Source organism: Lolium perenne, chromosome 6, assembly GCF_019359855.2.
Source record: "Lolium perenne isolate Kyuss_39 chromosome 6, Kyuss_2.0, whole genome shotgun sequence".
NCBI lineage: Eukaryota > Viridiplantae > Streptophyta > Magnoliopsida > Poales > Poaceae > Lolium > Lolium perenne.
The window spans coordinates 66,352,312-66,361,330 of record NC_067249.2 but is presented as its reverse complement, the minus strand read 5'-3'; positions in this window follow the sequence as shown (position 1 = coordinate 66,361,330).

Below are 9,019 nucleotides of genomic sequence, written 5' to 3'. Positions count from 1 at the left end.
GAGGTCTATCCCATCGAGTGCACCTTGCGGTGAGAATCCCTTCCATCTGATGCCATGGGAACAGGTTCTCTGAAAAGAGCCGATGAGGTCGGCTTCGAGGGTGGCCTTGATCTCGTCATATCTCTTCTTGAGCTCGTCAGGCAGCTCCTCGTAGGTGACTGGCGTGCCGTCCGCCATCTCAGATGTAGATGGCGATGTGGTTGATGTAGACGATTGTCCCACCGGGCGTGCCAGAATGTGTTGACTGCCAAAACCCAGCGGCGGGCAGTGACCATCAACACAGGTAGAGCCGGGAAGAGCCTAGAGCTGCGGCTGGCTGAGACCCCTCCGAGCGACGGCCCGCAATGCTCTTCTGGTCACACGTCCGATGCGAAGTGCAAGGGCGTGCCACCTGACCTATACCTGGTCAGGAAGGTGATGGGGATGCCTCGCTTAGTTTCCTGCATGGCATACACGTAAACATTAAATACGAGCCTCGATCGGCTCTCAGGTTATCCTGTGAATCGGCTCAAGGAGCCGATCCACCCATGATTCGTACGGGGTGCACGAATATATGGTGGTCCTGCTTGATCAAGATAAAGCTAATGAGATCTACGACGATTTAGGGTTTTCACCGCATAATCGGATCATCCTACTCCAGGTTGGGCCTCGCGGCCACGCACGGTGATCGTAAGCCGATCCTAAACAAGGCCTAAAAACCAACATGAAGTTGATCCTCGGAACATCCTGTTTAGGACTTGCGAACGACACCCTACGTGCCGCTGGATCCTCCCCCCCTTTGTAAGGCCTAACTATTGCAGATATTAAACTAATCCTTGTAGAACAAGGAGCGACCGTAACGGATCAGATCTACTAAATAATGATCAAGCGGGGTGCCGCCCCCACACCTGAGATAGGTGTGAGGGCGGCTAGACATGCAAGGGTTGCACTACGTAAGCATGCTTAAACGAAGAACAATGCTAACCCTAACACATCTATGATAACTACGTTGCTCGCCATCAAAAAGGCTTCAGTACGAGCAACGCCTGAACAACGTGGAGCTTGTGCTGCCTAGATCGCAAGATGCGATCTAGGCGACATGTCGCTACCCGATAGAAACCCTCGAGACGAAGGAGTTGGCGATGCGCCGAGATTGGTTTGTTTTGGGTTGAACGTGAGTTGTTGTTTATTCCATAAACCCTAGATACATATTTATAGTCCAGGGGACTTTCTAACGTGGGAATATCCCCACCGTGTACGAGACAAACTCTAACTTTTAATCTACGATACAATCTACTATAATTAAGGGTACACGGGCAGTCTAGCCCAAATTCTCCGTGCAAGGCCGATTCAGAGATCTTCCACGTGTAATCTCCCAAGCCCATCTCTCTGACGGCCCACCTCCCGATTTGACCAAAATCTGGTGATAACAATTCTTCACCATTCGTTCCTTGATTTTTTGTTTGATGTGTCAGGCTCGTTTCTGGATGCTGCTGCCGAAGACCAACGTGTTGAAGCTCGAACCACTGTTTTGCTGAGATTGGCTGCGCAGCATGGGTCTAATTTTTGGGTCACTCCTGAGCGCACCCGCCAAATCGTCAGATTTCAAGATCGCGCAGCTCAGGTCCGCGATTTCCTTGACTTCTGTACGAAGACTTTATTCTTAGTTTATGGAACCATGTTCCCTCGGAACAAAATGCCAGAAACCCTTCCAGCTTTAATGGAGAAATTTCGAGATGCTCCGCGAATCCATGGCTTTGTGCGAGCTCAACTTTCTGCTGGCGCAAGATTTGCCATGATGATGATAAAAATTTGTCATCCAAAATTGCCCATAGATCAGATTGTTCCTACTTGTTTGGCGAAGATGGCAAAGAAAAAGAGAAATATGGGCAAGATTGACGATTTGGTGACTCCCGTTGCTGAGGATATGATGGATGAACTTCTTCGGATGGATTCTGAGTTCTTCGTGAAGGGAAGCTATGCTGAACATAGTACTCGTCCTTCTACTGAGCGGGTAACCATAGATCATGTGCTAGGTTTCCCTTGAAAACTTTTCCCTCTTCTTTGTTGTAGTTCTATCATCAATACATCTTTGTGTATTTGTGAACACAATCTATATTGTAAAGCTGTGTTTTTTATCTTTGAGCCCCCGAGCTTTTGGCCGGAGTTGTACTGTTTTTTCCATCTCGAAGATTTTTCCTCGTGTCATAATAAGATATCTCTGTTTTTTCATTGATGAGTTGAAAGCCCCCGGGTGTCGTGGTGTCAAAGTTCTATATTTTTGTTGCGAGGTTCTGGGACCAAAGCAATAAGTTTTTGGCGCGTACACTATATTTATAATTTTATTAGCTTCCGATATTTGGCGAGGTATTGAGTGTACCAAGGCGAAATATTTTGGTAAGTCTAATATATCTATATTGTATGTATTTTGAAAACTTGAAGGCATTGAGCCCCCGAGCGTGTCGAAGAATAAGAAATATATCTCCACTATCTTTATTATATTGCAGTACCGCGAGCCCGCCTCATTAAAAACCTTTTCGGCCCCACTCGGTGCCCCGAAAAGGAAAAGAGTGCGTCTGAAAACTCGCGGGCGTTTCAGTACATTGTATTTTTACAGAAGAGGACTATATTTCGACTCTAGGCGTAGAACCGCCTGAGCTGTGCTACGTTCCAGGGGTTTTTCTCAGGAACCCCCGTCTTCTTGTCCTTGATCCTATATGTGCCTCCGTTGATGACTTCTGTGACAACGTAAGGTCTCAACCATGGCGACTCGAGTTTTTCAGTTCGCTCTTGATTGAGTCGCAAAACTAAGTCTCCGACTTGAAAAGATCTTGGTCTCAAACGTCGACTGTGGTAATTTTTCAGGTCCTGCTGATACTTGGTTACCCTTGATAATACTTTGTCTCGAGCTTCGTCGAGTGCGTCGACGTCGTCTTCCAATGCCTTCCTGGAAACTTCGTCATTATACTCTGTGACTCTAGGGGAGTCGTGCTCTATTTCTATTGGCAGTACTGCCTCTGCTCCATGGACAAGGAAAAACGGGGTCTCTTGTGTCGCTGTATTTGGTGTTGTTCGGATGCTCCATAACACACTTGGTAGTTCTTCTGGCCAGGTATGTCGAGCTTTTTCCAGTGGTCCTAATAGGCGTTTCTTGATGCCATTGCAGATGATGCCATTGGCTTTCTCGACTTGACCATTGGTTTGAGGATGTGCAACTGACGCGAAGTGCAATTTGATGCCTACCTCTGCACAGTACGCCTTGAACTCCTTTGACGTAAAGTTGCTGCCATTGTCTGTAACGATGCTATGAGGTACTCCAAATCGAAAAACGATGTCCTTCACGAATTTTATTGCCGATGCTGCATCTGGTGAATTTATCGGTTTTGCTTCTATCCACTTGGTGAATTTATCGACAGCAACCAGCAAGTACTCATATCCGCCTGGCGAAGCTTTATGCAATTTGCCCACCATATCAAGTCCCCATTGGGCAAAAGGCCACGACAATGGTATTGGTGTTAGCTCTGCTGCTGGAGAGTGAGGTTTTGCGGCAAACCTTTGACACGCGTCGGAAGTTCTTACTATTTCCTTGGCGTCCTCTATTGATGTCAACCAGTAGAATCCTGCCCGAAAAACCTTGGCTGCAATAGCTCGACTACTTGCGTGGTGGCCACATACTCCTTCGTGTACATCCTTCAGAATTATTCTTCCTTCTTCGGGTGTGACACACCTTTGCAGGACGCCTGATATACTTCGCTTGTATAATTCCCCTTTGATCACTGTAAAAGCTTTAGATCGTCGAATAACTCGCCTTGCCTCAACTGGATCATCGGGTATTTCTTTCCTGAGGATGTATGATATATATGCTTGCATCCAAGGAATTTGTACCATCATCACAAGCTCTTGGTCCTCTTCGTCCTCCGTGGTTTCTTTGAGGGGTGCCGAAGTTTTCTCTTCTTTTACTTTTTTCTGCACCTTTTTTGGCTTCGTGGATCTCTCCGCTATTTCTTCCCAAAATACTCCTGGCGGGATTGGGAGGCACTGCGATCCAATATTTGTGAGAACGTCGGCTTCATCGTTGCTCAATCTACTGATGTGATTTACCTCGCATCCATCAAACAGCTTCTCGAGCTCATTGTACACCTCCTTGTATGCCATCATGCTATCATTGACTGCATCACATTGGTTCATAACTTGCTGAGCTACCAATTGTGAGTCGCCAAAGATTTTTAGTCGAGTTGCACCGCAAGCTTTCGCCATCTTCATCCCGTGTATGAGGGCTTCATATTCTGCTTCATTGTTAGATGCGTTAAGGAACATCATCCGAAGGACGTACTTTAACTTGTCGCCTTCAGGTGATATAAGTACTACTCCTGCGCCAGCTCCTTCTACTCTCTTGGACCCATCGAAGTTCATGGTCCAGGTTCTCGACAAATCTGGGGGTCCCGTGTTTTGTAGCTCCATCCACTCTGCAATGAAATCTGTCAGAACTTGCGACTTGATTGCCTTTCTTTTTTCATACGTGATGTCCCGAGGGGAAAGTTCTATTCCCCAAAGGGAGACACGCCCTGTAGCTTCTGGATTGTTCAGTATATTTGAGAGAGGTGCTTCATTGACTACTATTATCGGGTGTGCCGAAAAATAGTGGCGCAACTTCCTTGCCGTTGTAATTACTCCATATGCTAGTTTTTGGTACTGCGGGTACCGCTGTTTGGAAGGCGACAGAACTTCGCTGGTGAAATATACTGGCCTTTGCACTCCATGGAGTTTTCCTTCTTCTTCTCTTTCGACAACTAGCACCGTGCTCACCACTTGGGGCGTGGCTGCAATATACAGCAGGAGAGGTTCCTTTTCCTTCGGCGCCACCAGAATTGGTGGTGTCGAGATTGTGCGCTTCAAATCCTCGAAGGCTTTGTCGGCCTCTTCGTTCCACTGGAATTTATCTCCTTGCTTTATTAGAGCGTAAAATGGTAACGCTTTTTCTCCCAGCTTGGCGACGAATCTGCTCAAAGCTGCGACTCGCCCAGTTAGCTGCTGTATTTGTTTCAACTTTGTTGGCTTCCTCATTGTTACGATAGCTTGTATTTTATCGGTATTTGCTTCAATCCCTCTTGCTGAGACTAGAAACCCCAGAAGTTCTCCTGCTGGGACGCCAAAAGAACACTTCGTCGGGTTTAGTTTGAGGCAGAATTTGTCGAGGTTGTCAAAGGTTTCCTTGAGATCCTCGATCAGCGTTGCCCCCTTTTTTGATGTTATGACGACATCGTCGATGTATACTTGCACGTTTTTTCCAATCTGTGTCGCCAAACACTTCTGCATCATCCTCTGATATGTTGCTCCCGCATTTTTTAGACCAAAGGGCATTGTTCTGTAGCAAAACACGCCGTAAGGTGTAATAAACGCTGTTTTTACTTCATCTTCTTCTTTCAATCTGATCTGGTTATAACCAGAATATGCGTCCAGGAAGGAAAGACGTTCACATCCAGCCGTGGAGTCGATAATTTGATCGATCCTCGGGAGGGGAAAGTGATCCTTTGGACAATGTTTATTGAGACACGTAAAGTCGACGCACATGCGAAGGACCTTAGTGTTTTTCTTCGGCACCAACACAGGATTTGCTACCCATGTGGCTTCTGTAAATATCTCTTTGATAAATCCAGTTTCTCGTAGTCGATTGATTTCTGACAGCATGGCCTTGCGGTTTGGTTCCGAAAAACGCCGCAAGGGTTGTTTGATTGGTCTCGCTAATGGATCCAAGTTTAGGTGGTGCTCGGCAAGTTCCCTGGGTACTCCTGGCATGTCAGCTGGACACCATGCGAAGATTTTCCAGTTCTCACGGAGGAACTCGACGAGCGCGCTTTCCTATGCGAGGTCCATGTCGTTTGCGATGGATGTCGTCTTTTTCGGGTCTGTCGGGTGAATCTGCACCTCCTTAGAATTTTTCTCTGTATTGAAAGTTGATTCTTTGTTTGGCCTTCCAACGTCTGGCAGCACGTCGTAGTCAGTCATACTCCTTGACGCCAGGTATTCCGCTTGCATCCCGAAAGTTTCTGATAGCCGGTGAAAATCCTTATCGCATTTATCGGCTAAGGCGAAGCTTCCTTTGACTGTGATTGGTCCCTTTGGTCCAGGCAACCTCCACAACAGGTATGTATAATGTGGCACCGCCATATATCTAGCATATGCTGGTCGTCCCAACAGAGCGTGGTATTGCGACGGAAAATCCACGACTTCAAATTCCAGCCTCTCGATTCTATAATTCTCTCGGGTTCCAAACTGAACGTCGAGATTGATCTTCCCCAATGGATAACTTGGTTTCTCCGGTGTGATGCCGTGGAACCTTGTGTCTGTTGGCTTCAAGTTTGCTAAGGATATGTTCATCTTCCTCAATGTATCTGCATACATAAGGTTTAGGCTGCTGCCGCCGTCTATGAACACCCGAGAGACATCAAATCCCGCAATAACTGCTGGCAGAATAAGTGCTGACTGCCCTGGTCGAGGAACTTGCTGCGGATGGTCTGCTATGGTGAAGCCAATATCTTGTCCTGACCAATTAAGATACTCGACTGTTGGTGGAGGCATTTTTTCTGCCATAAACACCTATCGTGAGATTACTTTCTGAGCTCTATTGGATGGCCTTCCCTTCTGAATCATCGACACCGCTCCGTTGGAGTTAGGATCAACATAAGGTGGTGGTGGAGGTGCTGCCGCTATTCTCGAGCCGATGCCGATTGTCGTCAGAATCGCGGGAGGAGGCGGCAAGTGAATCTCGCTCCCGGGTTCTCGAGGATTTCTCTCGTGTTGCCCGCGCGTTAGCGTGCTCGCATACCTTAGCATTGCCTGAAAATTTCGACAGTCTTCTGCAGTGCCCCGACTGTCTTTTACCGTTCTTTGTCGAGGAAAAAGTGCATCCGACACGGCCCATTCATCATCTCTTCTGGGACACGAAAGGCCTTGGGAACCTAGGCCTGCTATTTTGCCTCGTTGTTGCGAGAATCATCCCTGTTATCACCTCGCTGTTCACCGCTTCTCGATAATCATCTCTATTGTTTCCTCCGTGTTTGCCCGAAACCTGCCGAAATTTGCCCTGGAGCGTCATAGTTCGGGTACTGCCGAGGAAATCGTCGCCTCGGTTGATAATTTCGACCACGGTCCTCCTCTGGCGACCTGTGCCGTTTGTTGTGGACAGCATCTTCTCCATCTGCCCATCTGTTTGCTATCTCCATTAACGCGGATACTGTCTTTGGATTGGTCCTTCCCAAGTCCTCGACAAAATCTCCACGCCTGATTCCTGCGACAAACGCATCTATTGCTCTCTCGTCAGATATATTTTCTGCCGAGTTTTTGATGATGTTCCACCTTTGGATATATTTTCTCATTGGCTCATCTGGCTTTTGTCGACATGCTCTCAACTCCTCTAACGACGCAGGTTTTTTGCACGTGGATCTGAAGTTCTTGACGGACACGTCCTCGAAGCTTTCCCAGCTGTCGATAGATCCTGGAGTAAGTTTCTTTATCCAAGATCGTGCGGCTCCACTCAAATGCACCTGGATGCTTTGCATAGCTGTTGCCCTGGTTCCTCCTGTGAGCTTCACTGTCTCGAGATAATCAACTAGCCAATCCTCTGGATCTTGAAGGCCGTCGAACTTCTTGAAGTTGTCGGGTAACTTGAATCCCGAAGGGACTCGAGTTTTTCGGACTCTCCTCGTGAAACACGGTAAGCCACACATATCTTCGTCGTTAAGCTCCGGGGATTGCCGATGTTCCCTTCTGCTTTGCCGCGCTCTATCGACCCTTGCTTGTGCTGCCGTGTCTCTTGCTCCACTTGGGCCTTCGAGTCTTTGCCGTTGTTGCCGCAGTCGTGGACTATTTTGCCTAGCCGCACCTTCGGGAGGCGTTGATACAAACGCTGTCCCCATAGCTCCAACTCCTGCTACCGCCATATTGTATAGTGTTTCCCTTGGATCACCTGGAGGTGGTTTAGATGCAAGGATAAAAGCATGTGTCGCCATATACCCAGCCTCTGGTATCTTAGGGATGATGTTTCCTCTTGTATCTATCGACATAAAAGACATGTCGAGGTTTTGGACCAAGTGCTCTCTTTCTGCTTCGGGTATATGTTGCAACCTTGATCTTGCTCTGTTCCGCGCCTCCCTGTGGCTATCACCCGAAGTTCTAGATTGTCGACTTAGATCTGCCCTTCTCCTGCTAGATGCAGAAGCTGCCTCCTTTCTTCTGTTTAACTCAGCTGTCTGTTTTTCCAATTCTCTTGCAGCTCGTGCGAGCCTATATTGATATGCTTGCAATTCCTCTGGTGTGGCTGTGGTGGCCATTGGTTCTGAACCGTTCATAGCTCTCGCAGCTCTATCCCACGCTGCTTGCGAAAGTTGAACTCTGTCTCGCGGCTGTGGCCCAACGTATTTGTTGCCCAGGCCTTGTCGCAGATTGGAGGGATCGACGTATGGATTTTCCAGATCGTCGAAAGCCTCAGATGTTTCCTCTTGATCCTCAATGGCATAAATCTGATGATATTTTGTATTCAGATCTATGTTGGGTTTGGTGACATCATCGTTGAGATTCATGAAGACCTTGCCCACTGTGATAGATTTGTCGATGAAGTCGTAACTGTCGACATCGCTTGAGCCATCGCTTATATATGAGTCCGCAGATGACCTAAACGATATGTCGCTGAAGATCTTGGCGAGTTTCTCTATTGCTCTGGTGCTGACGTAGCGTGTCGACGAAGTTTCTTCTTCTCCCGATTCGGTTGACGATGTATAGCTTGGAAAATCGGAATCGACCGCCGACGATCCCGACGAAATCGGAATTTCGACACGATACGATCCTTCCTTCTCGACGCGGAAGTGAAACCTTCCGAACGTCATCTCCATGGGCTCCGCCAGATACGCATATGCATCCAAACGGGAGGGTGGGTGAGGAACAAAATCGACAGGGCCAGCAGCGATCTGTTTACCTCGATCCATTGCGTTGCTTGCGGTTGATGATGTCGAAGATCTTGAACGTGCCATCGAGATCAGATCCT